Source organism: Chiloscyllium punctatum, chromosome 25, assembly GCF_047496795.1.
Source record: "Chiloscyllium punctatum isolate Juve2018m chromosome 25, sChiPun1.3, whole genome shotgun sequence".
Lineage (NCBI taxonomy): Eukaryota > Metazoa > Chordata > Chondrichthyes > Orectolobiformes > Hemiscylliidae > Chiloscyllium > Chiloscyllium punctatum.
Window position 1 is genome coordinate 22,009,143 of NC_092763.1, and position 19,820 is coordinate 22,028,962.

The window sequence follows — 19,820 nt, forward strand, 5'->3', positions numbered from 1 at the left end:
GGTGGTATTTGAGCCTTGGTCCCTTGAATGTTATCTCAATCTCTGGATTAACAGTCCAGTGGTAATACCACTAGGCCATTGCCTCCCCTTTCTTGTTCTTTCTGTTGTGTCATACAACTCATATTTCTGTTTCTGCTGCCAAGTTCTAAGTGTCTGAATATAATAACTATCATTTTTGATGTACATCTAGACCCTTCTCATCAGGAACAGGATTTGATAAAATGCATTGAGGAACGATTATGTTGTGATTCAGTTAATAGACTAATCTGGAGGCCTGGATAAATGACCTGGAGACATGAGATCAACTCTCACCTCTGTGTCCAAAAAGAACTGCAGATGCTGGAAATCAGCAACATAAACAGAAATTGCAGGAAGAACTCAGCAGGTTTGGCAGTATCTGTAGAGAGGAAGCAGAGTTAATGTTTTGGGTCCTGTGATCCATCTTCAAAAAACATTCTGAAGTAGGTGACTGGATCTGAAATGTTAATTCTGCTTTCTCTCCACAGATGCTGCCAGATCTGCTGAATATTTCCAGTATTTTTTGGTTGTATTTCACCTCAGTGTCTGAGGAATTTGAATTTAATCAAATAAACCTGGATGAAATAACACTGCTGTCAGTAATTTTGACTGTAGAACTATCATTGTGTCAGAAAAACCCATCTGACACCTAAAGTCTTTTACAGAAGGAGATTGTGTGGATAAGACCTTCTTGAAAACCTCAGAACCATAATCATATGTTAGGCCCTGGAATCCTTGATGTGCATTTTGCTTCAATTCTTTATGTTATTAAAGAATCCAACAGAATATTTATTGCAGCTCACTGTTATATGCAAACATTATATTCATGTACGCTTCTTGGTGAGTATGAAAGTACTCAGCTACAACATGCAGCACAGTTTGTCAGTATGTCATGCTTGAAGTGGCCCCAGTCAAGATAGATTCTGAGACCTTTCTGCTCTTCAGTCACATAATTATGCAGGGTTTATATAATGTCTTACAGGTTATGGTGACACACTAACTGTGAGGCATGAAACAACAGCCCTCTCTGAAATAAAGTAGCAGGCCACTCAGTTGTGGCTCATTGCTCTGATAGGAAAAATAAACCAGATGAACTGCCTGGCATCAGAAACTGCAAAGACACAACCTTCCCAATCAGTGCTGCAAACTCTTCTGCAATAGAATCTGGGAGAGCTCTTCCACACATTGTTGAACCAAATGTCTAATATTGTCATTCCCACTGAATCACAGCCTATAGCCCACATCTCAGAATCTTCTATCACCCACCCTGAGGTGGTGAGTTACTGTCAGGAGACATTAGCAAGGCTCCATTTTCCAAACATTGCTCTTATATGAGCAATGACACCCATAGACAGAGAAATCTCTCCCCATTGGATCCTTCAGTCCTCTTGGCTGCCATCTCTCTGGTGATGGATTTATCTAAGATTTGGTATAAATCATTAATTAATCACTGATAATTTTTGTTTTCAATAGAAACAGTAATAACAAGCCTGCTGGACCAGTTTCCTGAGTTCCTTCGGCCAAAGCGTCTTTGTCTGACAGCTGGTGTTTGTTTGTTATTTTATTTCCTTGGCCTTCTGTTTGTAACACAGGTAGGTTGTAGTTTAGTCATTTGCTATGTTTCCACATGAGCAATCAACCCTCTCTAGACAAGGATACTCAGTAAAATGAGACACTGTTTCATAAATTACTAAGAATTAAGTTCAGTCTAAATCGGCTCCCAGCATTTAGAACCCCACAGCTGGTTTGGTTTTGGACCAAGGATGATGATAAAAATGGATAATTGGCAGTCCAGGATAAGAAGAATTAACTGGAGGAGAGCTGACTTCAATGGGCAAAGAATGGAGCTAAGCCAGAGAGACAGGAACAAAATTATGGTGGGAAAAACAGTCACTGAACAAAGGGCTATGTTTAAAATAGACTTGATTCAGGTACAGTCAAGGTCTGTTCCCTCAAAAAGCAAAAGGAGGACAAACAAATCCAGAGCTCTGAGGATGAACGGAGGAGATAGAATACAAAATGAAGAAGAAAGAGTGTGTTTATGACAAGTGTCAAGACAAAAACTTCAAGCAGAACATTGAGGTTCAAAGAGGAAGTGAAAAGCATATTGGAGAAGTGAAGGGGGTTTAATAAGAAGATTAAGGTCAGAGGTAAAGCCACCATGGACTTACTGGGCCACAGTGAGGTGACTAGTGATGGTTTACCGTGAGAATTACCACACCTCAGGGAAGGGAGAGGTTGATTCTTCGTGGTATCTTTAACTGGTGCAGGAATTGACCCGCGCTGCTGCCATTGCTGAGCATTTCAAGACAGCTGTCCAGCTGATGAGAAAGCACTGTCAGCCAAATATAACAAGGAATTCCCAGTCTTCTATAGGCACATTGAGAGTAAAAGGAGTAGTTGAGTCAATTAGGGTAAAAAAGGTGGTTTACACAGAGAATCATAGACCCCTATAGTACAGAAGAGGACCTTTGGCCCTCAAGTCTGTACAACCAAAATTATATTAATTCTACATTAATCTCACTTTCCAGCACTTGGCCCACAAGTTGAAATATAGGACATATGGAGACAAGAGACATGACTAAGGTGTTCACTGAATACCTTGCATCTGTCTTTACCAAGGAGGTGGAAGCGACACCAGTTATAGTGATGGAGGAGGAAGCTCTATCACGATAAAGATCAATATTCATCAGGAAGAAGTTTTGAGGAGGCAATCAATACTTAAATTGACAAGGCCCAGAAGCGGGTGTCATGCATCCAAGAACATTTAAGGAAGCAAGTGTAGAAATTAAAGCACCACTGACTATAATTTTCTAAACTCAGGGGAGGTGCTAACTGGTTAGACAATTACAGACGTTACGTCTTTATTTGTAAACAAAACTGTGAAGGTAAGCCCAGCAATGACAGACAGTTCAGCTGAACTTCAGTGGTGGATAAACATCTGGAAACAACTATTAATGACAGAATCAATTGTCACACAGAAAAATATGTGGGTTAATTAGGAACAGTCAGCGTGGATTTCTGAAAGGCAAATTATGGCTGACAATTCTTGAAGAGGTAATAGAAAGGATCAATGAGGGTAATGTTATTGGTGTGGTGTACATGAACTTTCAGAAGGTACTTTAAACAATATCACACAGCAGAGTTATGAAGAAAGTTATGGCTCATGGAACAAAGGAGATAATAGCAGCCTGGATACAAAATTGACTGATTGAAAGGAAACGGACAATAATGATATTTTTTGGGCTGCAGGAAGGTTTATAGTGGAGTTCACCAAGGATTAGGATTGAAAGAAAAACAGAAATTGCTGGCAAAACCCAGAAAGGCTGGCAGCATCTGTAGGGAGAAAGCAGAGTTAACGTTTCAAGTCCAGTGACTTACCATTTAGAAATGATAACTTTGCTTTGTCACTAGAGATGTATTGTATCTGCTGAGTTTCACCAGCAATTTCTGTTTTGATTCAGATATCGACCATCCATAATTCTTTATTTTACACAGGTCATGGGAGCCCTGCTTTTCTTGCTTTATATGCAGGGTCTAGATCATGTCTTGTCAGGGACAGTTTCAAAGTTTGGAGATGACATGAAATTTGGAAGCATTGTGAAGTCTAAGCAGGAGAGTGAAAAAGTCCACAAGTTCACAGACATGTTGGTGGAGTAAGCAAGGTAGCTTACAGGTGAAGCTCAATGCAAGAAGCTTGCGATGATTCATTTTGTTGGGGGGAGGGAGCATTTGACAGATTGTGTAATGTCAGAGATGCAGTACTTAAGAGGTGCAGGAGTGATCTGGGCAGATATTCATAGATCATTGAAGATTGCAGGACATGTAGAGAGAGCAGTTATAAAGCGTGCATCCTGGGCTTTAATAATAGAATTAAAGGGGAAAATAGCAAGAAGGTTTTGCTGAACTTGTACAAGAAATTTGTTAGATCCCACCAGGGGTACTGTGCACTGTTCTGAATGTTGCAATACTCAAAGGATGTGAACACTTTTGGAAAGTGCAGAAAAGATTGATAAAAATAATTTCAAAGTGAGAAACTTAATTTATGAGAATACATTGGACAGATTGGGTCATTCTCCTTGAAGAGAAGATGTGATAGATGTTTTCAAACTCATAAGAGATCTGAAAAGAGTAGATAGAGAGAAACTGCTCATCATTATGAAAGGATCTAGAATGAGATGGCTCAGTTTTGAAATGATTTGCAAATGTAATGAGGAAGATCTTTTTCACAGTTCAAGTCTGGAGTGCACAGCTTTGAAACGTGGTGGAGTCAGAGTCAATTGAGGTATTGGTGATTATTAATTGGAAGCAATGTGTGAGGATGGGGGGTGCGGCAGGAGTCATAATGCTTGCTGGGGAAGCAGTGTAGGTACAATGGGCTGAATGGTCTCCTTCTGTACTGTAACAATCTGTGTTTCTGTGACTCTTTCTCTTGTTTGTTTGTGGAATGTGAGTATCGCTGGCTAGACCAACATTTTTGCTCAGTTGAAATTGCTCAGGAGGCGGAACATTGAAGGAATAATGATGTAAAACTTGGAGAGGGAATGCAGATAATAAGGATTCCCATGCAGCATAAACAATTAATTCTGGAAACACTCAACAGGTTAGGTGGCATCTGTGCAGAAAGACACAGTTAATAGGCTAAAACTTGTGAGGATTTGGCGAGTGCATTGCTGCCTTCTCTCACCAAGCAGTCAACTGGAAGTGATTTGTCCATTCACTGCAGCTTTACAGTGCAGTGGGCAGGATAAATTTCCTAATAATGGGACTCCTGCACATCACCAGCAGGAAGAGGTCCCATCCTTAGCGAGAGTATCCAATTGACCAGCCATTCCAGCAGTGTCAGCAGTGGCACAAGCTCAGTGGTGGGCACTGCTGGTACTGCAGGCGAGGCCACAAGGTGGGACCAAGGAATCTATAAATCCTGGATATTGGGTCGAGGAAGGTTTAGACATCTTTGGTTGGGGGTGCATTTTGCAGAGCAGTTGAGCACAATGCTATGCTCAATTGGAGCGCCCCCCCCCAGTTGCCCCCTGAAAACAGCACCCTCCCTTCTTTCATTCCCATCATTTTATGCACGCCTTTTATAAATGAAACGTGGATTCCTACCGACCTGCTTTGCAAAATCCATTTCATATCCCCACCCTGAGTTTCCTTGTCTCTTGATGAAGGTTTCCAATTCCTTCTTGAAGAATCATAATTGAGCTGAAATGTTACTCTTATTCATCTCCCTGTTGAATTTGTTTGCCCTGTTGAATAATTCTAGAATTTCCTGATTTCCATCTCAATCTTCCAGCACCTGAAATTCTTTGCTTTGTAAATCAACTTTCTTTTGTGCCTGGTGCCCGCTTTTTCTTGGTTGTGGGGAATGCAGTTTTGGAATGTGCTCTTACAGGACACTTGCCGAAGTGGTGCATGTTGAAGGTGTTCCATGGTGAGTCAATTAAACAGGCTGCTTTCTCTTGGGTTGTGTCAAGCTTTCTGTGTTCAGCACCAACAAAGTCCATAAACCTCATCAACTGGATCACAAAACTGTAGAATCAAAATCAGAAAGAATGGTATCAAACTTTACAGACCTCACCTGAACTACTGCGTCCAGTTCTTCCCAACAAGACAGACAGACACATGGACACAGGAGACTGTGATGCTAGAAGCCACAAGACTGACCTTTAGAATTGGGGTCTTGAGTTATGAGGAAAGACTCAAGAAATTGTACTTTTCAGGCTGCAGATCAGTCCATTTTGAGAGGTGATCTTAAGCTGTTATAGAATGTGATTTTACTCAGAATATTAAATTTATGAGATTAGGGAGCTTGATTTAAAATGAGGAAAAGCAATTTGAGAATTTATATCTGGAATTCTTCAACACATGAAGAATGATTGACACTAATTTCTGCATTGAGCAGTGGAGGCTAAAATCTAGAAATCATTGAAGAAGCAATCAGATGTTGCAATATCAGGGTGTTCACCAATTATTAACGTCTGTATGAAGATGGAGTGATGACCTTCCTCATCCAGGATAAAGCTATGATCTCTATATTTATTACTGCCCTTAATTCCCATGATCGCAGCAATAACAAGAAAATATTTTGGTTAAGCTGGATGTTGCAGATTTAATTTAATAAAGACGATGCAATGCTGTACATTTGAGCAGAGGGAAGGTTGATGTGGAATATGTGTCATCTGAACATTTCATAAATATCCTTAGTACAATGCACCCAGGAAGATAAGACAGTGAATAAGATATTGAAAGGCATGGAAAGGATCATAATGTATAAATCCAGAGAGGTGTTGGAACTGACTGAGATAACATCTGGGCAGGATCATAGAACCTCTACAGTGCTGAAATAGGCCATTTAGTCCATCAAGTCTACACTGGCCCTCTGAAGAGCTGCCAACCCAGATCCATCCCCTAGCCTGTAACCCTGCATTCCCCATGGTTAATCCGCTTAGCCTTTGCATCCCTGGACACTATGAGCAATTTAGCATAGTCAATCCACCTAATCTGCACATCTTTGGACTGTGGGAAAAAACCAGAGCACCTGAAGTAAACCCACACAGATATTGGGAGAACTTACAAACTCCACACAGACGGTCACCCAGGGGTGGAATCAAACTTGTGTTCCTGGCCTTGTGAGGCAGCACTGCTACCACTGACCCACCATGCTGCTACATACACATTTGATCGTTTATTTCAGAAAAGAAAAATGGACTACAAGTAATTCTAGACCTTAAGGGAATGAGAATAAATCGAGCAACAGGGTATTTTGTGGGTGAGAAAAGATAAATTCTTCATATTCTTTTAATGTCTGTTTTAAAGGCTTGAATGTTATGGATTTCCATTTAATGCTTTCTAATTTTCCATTTCATTTTAGGCTGGGATTTATTGGTTACATTTAATTGATTATTTCTGTACTGGATGGATTCTTATTGTAGTTGCTCTGTTGGAACTCATTGGTCTCAGCTGGATCTATGGTGGGTACGACTGGAATAAAAAGACTAAAACAAAATAATTACAACTGAAAGGTATTTGTGAGAATGCTTTCACCTTTTCAGAAAACACTATAATGTCTACACTAGACATTATGTAGTTAACTGTAGAATTTGAACTATGAGGGTTTAAACTTGAGTCAAATGAATAATGACATAGGCAAAGGTTTAGGATTATAAAATCCATGAACTAATTTACTTAAACTATGTTTCAATACCACAAGGCTATGACTATCACTCTGATATGAAATGTAATGGGTGGACAACATTGTGCATGTCCCACAGTGAAAAGCAAAATTTAGAAGCTAATTTACTTTCTATTCAATTCTGCCCTCACTTGATAACTACCCCACAGCAACTGAATCCTTCTATTCCAATTGACCCAAGGCATGTTTGTCTTCATTGGAAGTGACATTGAGTGTAAGGGTAGGCAAGTTATGCTGCAGCTTTATGGAACTTTAGTTAGGTCACACTTGGAGTATTACATACAGTTCTGGTCACCACAGTACCAGATGGATGTGGATGCTTAGGAGAGGTTTACCAGGATGTTGCAGGGTATGGGGATTTTAGCTATGAAGAAAGTTTAGATAGACTACATTTGTTTTCACTGGAATGTAAGAGATTGAGGGGTGGCCTGATAGAAGTTTAGAAGGTTGTGATGCAAAGAGTAGAGTGGAAAGTATGAGGCTTTTTCCCAGGGTAGAAGGGTCAATTACTGGGGAAGACAGGTTCAAGGTGTTGGGGGGAATGTTTAAAAGTGATGTCGAAGGCAAGCTTTTCACACAAATGGTGGTGAGTGCCTGGAACACGCCTGCCACAGGAAATGGTAGAAGCAGACACAATAGCAGCATTCAAGAAGCACCTGGACAAATACATGAATAGGAAGGGAATAGAGGGAGAGGGATCCTGTAAGTGAAGACAGTTTTAGTATGGACAGGCAAAGTGTGTCAGCACAGGCTAAGAGGGCCGAAGTGCCTGTTCCTATGCTGTTGTGTTCTTTCTTCAATTTGTATTTTATCTTTTGAACTACAGGACAACTAACCTCTCCCTTCCAGGTCTCTGTTTTCATTGAAACTGGGATGTCAAAAAATTACAAATCTAGTTCATCTGGATGATGCCCACAAAGCTGTATATTTCAAACAAACTGTTAGCTCACTCTGAACACACAGATATACACACAGACACAGACACACACACAGAAAGAAAATACTGCCTTTTTTGCATCCAGGCCTCTGTCTTTAACTTACATAAAAATCTAACAATTTCCCTCATCGTCTCTTCTTTACATCAAGCAGGAAACTGGAAAAGGATGACATACTTGTTGATGCACCTCACAATGACCCAATTCCTGTTCACACCTTCAGCGTTAGTCAGAAACCTGGGAGAGAAGCCAACTTTTGGAATGTTGACCACACGTGTTCAAAACCGGTGGTTCCCTGAGATTGGTTACTCCATATCTGGTCAGCTCCAAGACAATGTCATCCCTCATGGACAAGCTGTTTCTAAATGTCCATTCTGACTGCTTTAAAACCCCCAAATATTCCCTTCCACCTTCATAACAGCAGCATCACATGGGTAGATTCTTAATATTATTTCAAAAATTCTCACTTCCCTGACCACAATGATGATCCTACAGAATCAGGAGATTTCCTTAATGAGATTGTTCCCCGTGAGTGTCTTGATCATCATAGGAATTGGGAACATTAATATGCTTCCTGATCCTTTATCTTGGACACAGAAATAAGAGCAGGCCATTCAGTCCATCAAACCTGCTCCCCCATTTAATATCATCATAGTTCTGTCAACACTCCAATGTCTTTTACCTGTGCTATCCATAACCATTCATTCCATTGGACATTTTCTAGCCCTTATGGTGCCCTAAGAATATAGCCAAGGGAATACTTTTTACTGATTACCTGTTTACAGGAATTAACCTTAGGTATTATTTCCACTTATTAACCATTGTTCACACAGAGATCAGGCTCATCAATTCTAAAGTGATGAATGTAATTTCTTAGCCGACATTTTACATTTCCAGATTTTGGGAGACCAGACATTGGCTGGAAGCTGTACACCAGGATCAGGCAGATATCCCAACACACTGGCTATGTGGGAATTACCTGGGAATGTGTGACACTGATGGCAGTACCCAGTGTCAAAAACCCTCTGGATAAGTTCCAAATCTGAGTTAGAGACAGAGACTTCAGAAAGTTCTGACTGACTTATAATTACCCAGGAAATATTAGAGGGATTAAAATCTGCTCTCGTTACAAAAATGACTTCCTCAATCATTCACATTGATCTGACAATGAATAACATTAACATTCTCCCACCAAGTCATTCACCTGTGACATCACTTCCCATGGGCATGTGACCACCCACCACTCTCTATTCTAGGCAACACCCACCTCTCATCTCCACTATCAAACACTCCCAACTCCATACCTGACCAGATCCAAATTTTCCACAACCCTGCTCCAGACTCAACCAATATGCCTTCACCACACCATCAATCCCCTAAGGCCTCACCCAGCTGCCTCTTTACCCGACTGGCAACCTGCCACCTCACTTCATCTCCCATTCACCTTGAACACTTGTCTTCTCAAAACAGTGAGAGTTCCTTCAAGACCTTTAAACCTTGGAGTACGGATAATCAAATTGGTGACAGGGAACACTCTGTTCATCCTGTTTGAAATCCTGAGCAACCCCTGCTCTTGTTTAACCAGTTCATCAGTGCCACCTGTACAAGATGAACTTGAACAGTAAACAAACTGCCCTGAAGACAGGACAGAGGGAGTGATGGTGTCTCTCTGCTTCCTTGTTGTTCACAGGGACAAACCGATTCATCAAGGACATTGAGATGATGATTGGGGAGAAGAATTGGCTCTTCTGGCTCTGGTGGAGAACCTGTTGGATTCTGATCTCTCCATGCATTTTAACCGTAAGGAGATGTTACATCTTTGAGTGATTTCAGCTGTATATAAACATGTATAGTAAGTCCCTCTCATCATATTATTGATTTTATTTTCTGCATTTATTTCACTCAGGCAATCTTAATCTAGTCCTTAACAACATTTGCCCCTCCAACATATGGACCAGTTGAATACCCTGTCTGGTCAATAACATTGGGCTGGTGTATGATCATCTTCTGTATTATTTGGGTACCCATCATGGCCGTGGTGAGAGTTGTCCAAGCTGAGGGCGCCACCTTGTGGCAGGTGAGGAAATGTTTGAAAGATCAGGAAACAGTTTCTGTGACAGTCTCTCAGATTCCTACTTTACAGCAACTTTTAGTAATACAGCGCCTCTACTGCTATATTATATCCCACTGTACTCCCAAGAAGTGCCATGAAGTCTTACACCAAAACTCATGACAAATTACACAGTGGAAGACCAAAAGCTTGGCTGAACCAGTCGATGTGAAGATATATTGAGAAGGAGAAAAGAAAAGTAGAGAGGTGGAGATGTATGGAGCAGTTCCAGAGTTTAAAGCTTTGACTGCTAGAGACAGATTTGGAGGCATGTAGATATCTCAAAGCTTGCTGGATTTGAGGTGATTACAGAGGGAAGGTCCTGGATATGCATGGAAAAGGGGGCCAGATCTATGCCGAGTCCAAATCAATCGGAGTCATTTAAAAATGGCAATGGGTTCTGATTCCAGACGTCAGCCCCCTTCCAGGTGTGGCCCGTTATCGCTGGTCTAGAGTAAGTGCACAGTTAACAATCCCACACCACTGTATTCCCAAGCTGACAGGTTCCAGAAAGCAAGAACCTTCAAGCAACCCTTAACTTTTAGTGAAGATGGCGGCACAGTGGTACAGTGGTTAGCACTGCTGCCTCACCACGCCAGGGTCCCAGGTTCAATTCCAGCCTCGGGCGACTGTCTGTGTGCAGTTTGCACATTCTCCTCGTGTCTGTGTGGGTTTCCTCTGGGTGCTCCGGTTTCCTCCCACAGTCTAAGATGTGCAGGTTCGGTGAATTGGCCTTGCTAAATTGCCCATAGTGTTAGGTGCATTAGTCAGAGGGAAATGGGTCTGCGTGGGTTACTCTTCAGAGGGTCGGTGTGGACTGGTTGGGCTGAAGGGCCTGTTTTCCACACTGTAAGAAATCTAATCATGGGGCAGTTTCTCCATGGCCCTGGTTCACAGCCTCTCACAGGCTTTAGACCTTCATCTGGATTTGAGAACTTTTGTGAAAGGTGAGAACAAAACCTCTAATCAATGTCTATTCTGTGTGCCCATGCACACTGAATGTTAACCCATGCTCGTTCACTCAGTTGGTATTCAAAACAATATTTGTGAATGATTAGATTCTCTAAAGTGTGGAAACAGGCCCTTCAGCCCAGCAAGTCCACACCGCCCCTCCAAAGAAAAACCCACCCAAACCCATTCCCCTACAATTATCCCTGAATAACGCACCTAACACTGTGGGCAATTTAGCATGGCCAATCCACCTTACCTGCACATCTTTGGATCGTGGGAGGAAACTGGAGCATGCGGGAAAATCCCGCACAGACACAGGGAGAATGTGCAAACTCCACACAGACAGGCGGGAATCGAACCCAGGACTCTGGTGCTGTGAGGCAGCAAAGCAAACCACCGAGCCACCGTGTCACCGAGCCACCGTGTTCCGCCTCAGGCGATTGACTGTGTGGAGTTTGCACGTTCTCCCTGTGTCTACGTGGGTTTCCTCCGGGTGCTCTGGTTTCCTCCCATAGTCCAAAGATGTGCAGGTCAGGTGAATTGGCCATGCTAAATTGCCTGTAGTGTTAGGTAAGGGGTAAATGTAGGGGTCTGGGTGGGTTGCGCTTCCGCGGGTCGGTGTGGACTTGTTGGGCCGAAGGGCCTGTTTCCACACTGTAAGTAGTCTAGTCTAATATTTGTGAATGGGTCAGTTGCATATTTGCCACTGGGTTTCTAAAGGTCATTGATTATATGGAGAGTACATAATTGGTGGATGGGAATGGAGGGGGCATGAGTTGACATTAAGTTTTGCATGTGTTTGTAAGAATCTAGGAGGGGGAGTTTTGGAAGAGAGGCACTGAGATTGTAAAGAGCTATGAAGTGGGTATGGGAGTGATGAGCAGATATGAAGTGTGAGGACTAGAGAACCTAAGGTCTTCTAACACAACTGTGTCAAAGTCACAGAGAAATGATGAGTACGTTATAACCATCTCAGCTTATCACTGCCCATCAGTGCCTGCTGATGCTTTGTTTCTGAGCTCATTAGATCTGACTCCATCCCACACTCACGCTCTTCCATAATTCCATTCCATGTTCCACTCCTCTGTGGGTTAAGAAGTTTCTCCTTAATTATGTTTGCATGTTGTGGTCACTATATTAAATTGCTAGAATTTAGTTATGCTCTTCTGCACAAGTGGAAACAATCTTTCTGTACCTACTCTGTCAAACCTTTCATCATTTTAAAGATCACTATTTGGTCAGTCTTAAACTTCTTTCTCTGGATGAAAGAGAGCTAGACTGTGAATTCTTGCCTCATAAGTACACCATTGCATGTCTTCTCTGTGTCTTTCTTTGTTATTCTTTTTATAGCATGGTGACCAAAACTGCATGCTGTATTCTATCAACGTTTGATACAGTTTAGCACAACTTCACCACTTTTCAATTCTAGTCCTCTTAAAATAAATTCTCATTCTTTAATTGCCACTTCTGGACTTGCTAAACTATGACACAACTTCTCTTGTTTGTTGTGCTTGTATCCAAGATCTCTTTGGTCCTCTCTCCCACCTCGAACAACACCTTCCAAGTAACTAATGATCTCCCTATTCTTTTTACCAATTGTACCATCTTGAATGTTGAATTTCACATTCCAAATTATTTACTAGTTCTGCAAGGGAACTCAACCTCGCTCCAGCCACCTCTGACTTGCAAGGAGACAGAAGTGTTGTGTGCAAGTATCAAAAATTAGGAGGACCAAACAAACAAGCCCCTGGATGCTTCACGCCATGAAATTATAGAAGTGCCCTGCACCCACCCCCCCCCCCCCCCCCCCCACGCCCATCCACTCTGCCAGCAGGCTGAGCAGGGTATTCCTGCAGTCATGCATGAGACTCTCACCTGTATGGAGACCTCATGGGAGATCTGCCAAAGTCTTTATCTCACCAGGATGGACCAGTAAAGCAGGCTCCCTCTACTTCAGCTATACCCGTCAGGCAAAATAAAAAGTCTTTTCGAGAGCACCTCAATGACTTGGATGTGACATTGACAATATGAAGAACTGACACAGATCAATAGATATATTTGTTCACATTATTCAAACATTTACTGCAGTCTTGTCTTCCCACTAGGCTGTCTGAAGTGAAAGCAGTGCAGCATGGTTCCCCCATTCTGAGCAGAATCTGCTCTTTGTTTAGAACACCTTTGAGTGTCTCATTGTCGGTTTGTGTGTGTTGTGTGTATGTGTGTACGTAGGCCCGTCGTTTGGGGGTGAACTCCAAATTTCAGAGGCAGTATTCAGGAATCCACACTTATTTGTAAGTTCAAAGGCAGTATCTAAGGCCTGGGATACCCTCAATCGCGTGGGAGTGATGCAGGGAAGTGACAGGCATTTACAGGGTGCAGGGGGCAAACGTCATTCCCTGGGTGAAGTCTCCATAGACAGGCGAGGTATTGTCAGAGCACCTGAGAGGTGATTCTCACTGTTCCTTAGTAGGATGTAATGGAAAATGTTAGCACCTATGCAGCTTATGATATTGGGAGCTCAGTCACTGTGGATGATCAGCCATTGCAACGGTGCAGGGTGGGATCCCAACATTCTACAGGGCTGTGTGGAGAACAAGAGAGAGAGAGAGAGAGAGGGAGGGGCCAGAATGAGAGTAATGATGTTAGTAGATTGTCACAGACAAGGGGAAGCGTCTCCAAGTTGAAAACTTCCTTTATTTGAGGAGTGGCCCAGAATATCACTGGAGCACCCTGAGTGTTATACAGTGGAGCAGTAGCCTGTGTAGCAATTGTTTCGAACTTGCTTTTTGTCCTTGTTTGTTTGGAGTTGTTGATGTTTGAACAAGAAAAATAACTGTTGCAACAGCAGTAATAAAAAATAACTTATAGCATCATAGAAAATACTGCACACATTTTGGTTTTCTGACTGACCCTGGTTTTAAATAGTGTGCAGACCTGTTTTATTTGGCATGTTCACAGTGAACCTGCCCCTCAGGAACAGTGAGCCTTTCCCATTTCTGAACACTGCTGTTTGCTGACAGACCTCTCTGATGGATATGTGGGTACAATCCAGTGCACTCTGAAATCCTGCTATGGCAGCCCAGGGACTGCCCAAGTTGCCTGTTTCCCCAGATTCAGAGCAAGTTAATAAATTATTACCCTCTAACAAAGAGAGCATCAGTCACTTCCCATATATCTTACTGTATGAGTGCCTGTGAGATTCCGCAGAGACCTTCAGTGGCTCCCTGAAATGATCCACTGGGATACAAGTTTAGGACTACTGTTACCTTCTAGGCAATCAGGATTGTATTCCATCATAGTCCATGAGGAGGCAAGTACCTATCCAGCAGGTGTAGAAGATGACATTCCAGGACACTCTAGACATTATCAGCACTGCTCTTCATTTAATGAAAGCTGCATCAGCTCTGTAGAGTTGTAAAGTTTCAGGTCGACACTTGTCACGGGTACTCTTGAGCTGGTTCTGTGTTTCTGCAGGCTGGTATGCAACCAGTGCCAACTCCCATTGCTGCTACCTTCTTGTTGGAGATGGTGACAAACAAGATGGCCAGAAGAATGGCAGAGTTGGTCTATGCCAAAACAATGTTTCTTTTATGAGATCTGTGGAGACAGTGCCATGCTTCACACTGCCAGCCTTCTCTATCATGTCTGGCAAAGTCCCTCCCACTTTGGTAGCTGCCATAAGGAGGTGGAAAGAATGTTGTGTTGCACCATCCAAAGAAGTCATGGACAGATTCAGTTTGCTCATTGGGTTGGCTAAGTGCTAACGTTGACTCATCCTTCAATATTTTTGCATCCACTCCATGCTAAATCACTCGCCATGTTATCCCATTCAGTTTTAGCCTCAGTGGCTCACCCTCCCTGCTTCACCATGACCCTCTATCCTCACCCACTCACTGTGCAATCCCTCACAATCAAGGTGCCTCCACCTTTGCTGACCCTAACTCCTGTCTGATTGAGGTCATCTGCACCTTGTTGTTTCTTGACCACACTCCCCTCAAAATCATTGGCCCCACCCATAGATTGTCAAACCCTCCATGCCCGAGAATGACTGAGAACCCATTACTTGGACAGACCAGAGGACAGCACCAAGCAGACTGCAGGTGAAAACCTCCTGACTGACTGAAGGGCACTTACCGAGGACTGGCCAGTGTCCAACATTCGTGGATGGACTGGAGGGCAACCCCTCCCAAATTGACTGGAATACTGGCAACAGATTATCTTGAACTGGAGCCCCTTTGCAATCATCATCTCATAGAAATGATAACAATGTCTAGATAGATCGCAACTTTTACCTCCCTTGTTGGCTCTGGATCATTTTTCATTATCTATTAACAAATCGTCTTTCATTGGTCTTTTCACATCCTGGATTATAGACTATCCCAATACGCTTAGAAGGAAGAACATTCCCTTTATTCCTATTACCAATCTCTTTTGTCCAGTTAAATAAGAGTGTGAAATCCCCTACAATTGCTATTGTGATTTTACTCAATTTTCCAATTTCTCTGAATCTTCCTCCACTTCCCTTCACCATTAGTTGCTCTGTATATCAGTGTGATTAATCCTCTATTATCTGCCATCTCGATCTATATGAATTCTGTTTCAAACTCGTCGACTTAGAATCATAGAGTCATAGAGATGTACAGCACGGAAACAGACCCTTTGGTCCAACCCATCCATGCCGACCAGATGTCCCAACCCAATCTCGTCCCACCTGCCAGCACCCGGCCCATATCCCTCCAAACCCTTCCTATTCATATACCCATCCAAATGCCTCTTAAATGCTGCAATTATACCAGCCTCCACTACATCCTCTGGCAGCTCATTCCATACACGCACCACCCTCTGTGTGAAAAAGTTGCCCATTGGGTCTCTTTTATATCTTTCCCCTCTCACCCTCAACCTATGCCCTCTAGTTCTGGACTGCCCGACCCCAGGGAAAATACTTTGCCTATTTATCCTATCCATGCCCCTCATAATTTTGTAAACCTCTGTAAGGTCACCCCCCAGCTTCCGATCCTTCAGGGAAAACAGCCCCAGCCTGTTCAACCTCTCCCTATAGCTCAAATCCTCCAACCCTGGCAACATCCTTGTAATTCTTTTCTGAACCATTTCAAATTTCACAACATCTTTCCAATAGGATGGAGACCAGAATTGCACACAATATTCCAACAGTGGCCTAACCAATGTCCTGTACAGCCGTAAAATTACCTCCCAACTCCTGTACTCAATACTCTGACCAATAAAGAAAAGCGTACCAAATGCCTTCTACACTATCCTATCTACCTGCGACTCCACTTTCAAGGAGCTATGAACCTGCACTCCAAGGTGTCTTTGTTCAGCAACACTCCCTCAGACCTTACCATTAAGTGTATAAGTCCTGCTAAGATTTGCTTTCCCAAAATGCAGCATCTCGCATTTATCTGAATTAAACTCCATCTGCCACTTCTCAGCCCATTGGCCCATCTGGTCCAAATCCTGTTGTATTCTGAGGTAACCCTCTTCGCTGTCCATGACACTTTCAATTTTGGTATCATCTGCAAACTTACTAACTGCACCTCTGATGCTCGCATCCAAATCATTTATGTAAATGACAAAAGGTAGAGGACTCAGCACCGATCTTTGTGACACTCCACTGGTCACAGGCCTCTAGTCTGAAAAACAACCTTCCACCACCACCCTCTGTCTTCTACCTTTGATCCAGTTCTGTATCCAAATGGCTAGTTCTCCCTGTATTCCATGAGATCTAACCTTGCTAATCAGTTTCCCATGGGGAACCTTATCGAACGCCTTACTGAAGTCCATATAGATTACATCTACTGCTCTTCCCTCATCAATCTTCTTTGTTACTTCTTCAAAAAACTCAATCAAGTTTGTGAGACATGATTTCTCACGCACAAAGCCATGTTGACTAACCCTAATCAGTGCTTGCCTTTCCAAATACATGTACATCCTGTCCCTCAGGATTCCCTCTAACAACTTGCCCATCACCGAGGTCAGGCTCACTGGTCTATAGTTCCCTGGCTTGTCTTTACCACCCATCTTAAACAGTGGCGCCACGTTTGCCAAACTCCAGTCTTCTAGCACCTCACCTGTGACTATCGATGATACAAATATCTCAGCAAGAGGCCCAGCAATCACTTCTCTAGCTTCCCACAGAGTTCTCGGGTACACCTGATCAGGCCTTGGGGATCTATCCACCTTTAACCGTTTCAATACATCCAGCACTTCCTGCTCGGTAATCTGGACATTTTGCAAGATGTCACCATCTATTTCCCGACAGTCTATATCGTCCGTATCCTTTTCCACAGTAAATACTGATGCAAAATATTCATTTAGTATCTCCTCCATTTTCTGTTGCTCCACACAAAGGCCGCCTTGCTGATCTTTGATGGGCCCTCTTCTCTCCCTAGTTATCCTTTTGAACTTAATATATTTGTAAAAACTCTTTGGAGTCTCCTTAATTCTATTTGCCAAAGCTATGTCATATCCCCTTTTAGCCCTCCTGATTTCCCTCTTAAGTATACTCCTACTGCCTTTTTACTCTTCTAAGGATTCACTCGATCTATGCTGTCTATACCTTACATATGCTTCCTTCTTTTTCTTAACCAAATCCTCAATTTCTTCAGTCATCCAGCATTCCCTAGACCTACCAGCCTTCCCTTTCACCCTGACAGGAATATACTTTCTCTGGATTCTTGTTATCTCATTTCTGAAGGCTTCCCGTTATCCAGTCGTCCCTTTACCTGCGAACATCAGCTTTTGAAAGTTCTTGCCTAATACCGTCAAAATTGGCCTTTCTCCAATTTAGAACTTCAACTTTTAGATCTGGTCTATCCTTTTCCATCATTATTTTAAAACCAATAAAATTATGGTCGCTGGCCCCAAAATGCTCCCTCACTGACACCTCAGTCACCTGCCCTGCCTTATTTTCCAGGAGTAAGTCCAGTTTTGCACCTTCTCTAGTAGGTATATCCACATATTGAATCAGAAAATTGTCTTGTACGCACTTAAGAAATTCCTCTCCATCTAAACCTTTAACATTATGGCAGTTCCAGTCGATGTTTGGAAAGTTAAAATCCCCTACCATAACTACCCTACTATTCTTACAGATAGCTGAGATCTCCTGACAAGTTTGTTTCTCAATTGCTCTCTGATTATTAGGGGGTCTATAATACAATCCCAATAAAGTGATCATCCCTTTCTTATTTCTCAGTTCCACCCAAATAACTTCCCTGGATGTATTTCCAGGAATATTCTCCCTCAGCACAACTGTAATGCTATCCCTTATCAAAAATGCCACTCCCCCTCCTCTCTTGCCTCCCTTTCTATCCTTCCTGTAGCATTTGTATCCTGGAACATTAAGCTGTCAGTCCTGCCCATCCCTGAACCATGTTTCTATAATTGCTATGATATCCCAGTCCCATGTTCCTAACCATGCCCTGAGTTCATCTGCCTTCCCTGTTAGGCCCCTTGCATTGAAATAAATGCAGTTTATTAGTTCTACCTTGTCCCTGCCTGCCCTGACTGCTTGACTCTCTTCTGTTCTCAGATTGATCTCTCTCCTCCACCATCCCCCCCCATCTTACTAGTTTAAATCCTCCCAAGCAGTTCTAGAAAATTTCCCTGCTAGTATATTAGTCGCCTTCCAATTTCTTTTGTAATTTTTGCTGCAGTTATTATGTTGTCCCAAGAAAACACAGTTGATCCACCTTGGCCTTTTCTGTCCCATCTAAATATGTTAAATGCAGCAGTCTTTCATTCCTATTGTCTGTAACTATTTCTCTGTGCGCATTACGGAAGAGACATTTTCTTTCAATCAGATTACCTCTTAGTTTATGTTTAGGCCATTTTTAAACTCTGGTTCTACAATTTCCATTCTTTCAAGATTATTTAGATTTAATACATGTTTCCCCAGAGTATTTCATTACAAATAAATATCACTGCCTGAACAATTCAGTCAGTTTAGACATGGGAGTCTGATCTCTGTAATAAACACACAGATTGAACATGTTTCGCTACAATTTGACTTGCCAAGTGTTGGAACAAAATGCAATATAATATGATTAGGAACAGTTATTTTTTTCTAGTGGAATTAATCGGTGGATAAATATTGTGCAGTAATTGTTAAATATTTCACTTCTGTTTTCATAGAAAATTTCTGCTGCATGTACATCAGCTCCTGAATGGGGCCCACACCTGGAACAACACAGAGGGAAAAGATACAGGAAGAAGCCTGACTCTACAGAAGCCCTGAATCATGAGCAACGCCACATGTGTCACTCCTGAGATTTGAGGAATTTTGAGAAAACGTCTTGTTCAATTGGCCAAAAAAGACCCTGATAATTGCTTTTTTTTTCTGGTTTACTACCCCTGTAATTGCAGTGGGAGTTTTTCAGAACTGTTTTCAGCTCCACCAAGAGCCAGAGACCACCTTGGGTAAAGCTTTCTTTGAGCTTCTACACCTCTTAAGCAGTTCCTTAGGGTTGAGGATGATATGCCTCAACTACAGTTTGATGGGTTCCAAAATGACTGGTAAGTCCAATGCGTGATCTGTAGACTCAGCCTCATGCGGTTTAGGTGGGCTGTTTGAGGCTGAGTGCAATCCTTCTGA

At 42.4% G+C, this 19,820-nt stretch overlaps 1 pseudogene; it reads left to right on the forward strand.

The window, feature by feature from the left end:
* The window catches only part of LOC140495622 (sodium- and chloride-dependent neutral and basic amino acid transporter B(0+)-like), a 142,520-nt pseudogene extending 123,025 nt beyond the window's left edge, over positions 1-19,495 (forward strand).
* The last annotated feature ends 325 nt before the right edge of the window (positions 19,496-19,820 follow it).